Here is a 2,500-nt window from a genome sequence, read left to right as displayed (position 1 = left end):
TGTGTGTGTGTGTGTGTGTGTGTGAGTTGGGCTGACGTCTTGGTAATGATCCAGGCCAGTGCACGTGAACCCATGTAGATCAATGCAGTCTTTTATCTCAATGGTTCCAATCCATGGTGTCTCCCGCTCCCGATCGGCTTGTCTGCGTGTCTCCCTTTGGCTTCCTTCTCTCCTGTGTGTCTGTCTCTCTTCTCTCTGTCTAACCCTGTCTGTCCGTCGATCCTGTCTGTCTGTCTGTCCGTCGATCCTGTCTGTCTGTCGGTCCGTCCGTCTATCTGTCTGTCGGTCCGTCTATCTGTCTGTCTGTCAGTCTGTCTTTCTGTGTCTCTCCTGTCTGTCTGTCTCTTTTGTGTCTGTCAGTCTCTCTGTCTCTCCATCTGTTTGTCTGTCTGTCTGTCTCTCTCCTGTCTGTTTGTCTCTTTTGGGTCTGTCTGTCCGTCTGTCTCTCTTCTGTCTGGCAGCTGGTCTGTCTGTCTGTCACTCTGCTGTCTGTTTGTCTCTTTTGTGTCTGTCTCTCTACTGTCTGTCTGTCTGTCTGTGTCATGAGTAAGAGAGCCATAGAGCTAGTTAACTTGAGAGGGTAAAAATAGCAATATTAAAACAGGCTTTTATAAGTAAACTGTGTAACTTTACGCACGCAACCACACACACACACACACACACACACACTTTGCTAGACAGATGTTGGTGCTTAGGTCAGGATGTAAAACGTACTGTGAGAAATGTTCATAATTACCTGAGCACCTGGATAGGGTTTAAGAAGACACGCAGACAGACACACACACACACACACACAAACACATACACTCAAAAGTGCACAACATGCCGTTTTGAGGTGAGAAAAAAACAGATGTTGTCCTTATTTTAATTAAAGTCAATAAATTGACAAATCCACCATTGCAAGAACCCCCCCCCCCCCCCCACATACACACACACACACACACACACACACTCACTCACACACACACACTCACATTTGCAATACATTCTACAGCCGTCAGCTGGCCGGCAGTGAGACAATGCATGGTCATTATTATTCGAGTGAAGCACTAAGAAACACTATTGACCGCACATGAACCCCACCATGTTGTCTCAGGTAGCAGGCCGTGGTGTGTGTGTGTGTGTGTGTGTGCATGCTTAAATGTGGCTAGATGTCTATGTGTGTGTGTCTTCGTGTTTATGCGTGAGTGTGTGTGTGCTCGTATTACTGTGTTGTATTTATATGTGTTTGTGTGTGTGTGTCAGTGACATTGCGTGTGTGTATGCGTTCTTATTAGTGTGTTATATGCATGTGTTTGTGTGTTTGTGTTTGTGTGTGTGGATGCCTGTGTGTGTATGTGTGTGTGTGTGTGTGTGTGTGTGTGTGTGTGTGTGTGTCTATAAGTGGGGGTATCCTACAGCAGGTTGCCTCTACTATATATAACAAGCGTTTAGGTGCACTTGGATGAGCACCTGCATGCTTTATGCTAATGAACCAGATGTGATAACGAAGCAGATCTCACACACCTATCCTCTCCCCCTCTCCCCGGTGTCACTTAAATACAACTCTCCCTGCTTCTCCTTCTTCTTTTACTTTAGTAATTAATGAGCTCTGCTGATTCCAACCCTAAAACGCTTGAGGAAGTTTGAGATGTTTAGTAAATTACTGCTCCCGGAGTTTTCGCTGTAGACGCAATATTTTCTTTAATGAAATCACCACTGTTTATCTGGGAGAAAAAGTATACCAGGCAATAACATTTGTGAGCTTAACACAGTTAGTTGTTCAACTCACACAGGGGGTTGTTTTGGAAAAATTTGTCATTTAAACTTTAGTTTTTTAATGTGATGAAAATATGAACTTGAAAACTTTTGCACTGCATGTTATTGTTCTCAACTATACAGACCGTATTATCGTTGTCGTCTTCATTCCTGCACATGACAGTCGTGACTTGGAAAAAGAGATCAAGCCCGACTTGTATGAGTGAGAGAGAGAGAGAGAGAGAGAGAGAGAGAGAATATACTGTATAATATTGAGTACATTGCTGTGTATACTTAGTACTATACTGCGTAGACTATTGTATACCACTATGTCAACTACGTTGTACACTACTGTGCACCCTATACAGTGCACACTACTGTGAACCCTACTGTGTACATTACTGTGCACACTCCTGTGTGTACTAGTGTGTACACTTCACTCTCCATACCTCTCTACCCCCCACCGAGCCCTGTTACCTCCTCTCTCAACACATCAGCGTAAACAAGGAGTTGTGGAGCTTGCTGCCAACAGAAACACACACACACACACACACACACACACACACACACACACACACACACACACACACACACACGCACACACACACACACACATACACACAAGCAGGCAGACAAACACAAACACATTCAACACATTCATACACAGGCTTACATACAGACTCACCCACTTACATACACACGCATGCTTCCATTCATACACAAGCAGGCTCAAACAACACACACACACACTAAAATACAAACA

The sequence above is a fragment of the Micromesistius poutassou genome, assembly GCF_964030765.1.
Source record: "Micromesistius poutassou genome assembly, chromosome: 20".
Classification (NCBI taxonomy): Eukaryota; Metazoa; Chordata; class Actinopteri; order Gadiformes; family Gadidae; genus Micromesistius; species Micromesistius poutassou.
This window is presented reverse-complemented; position numbering follows the sequence as displayed.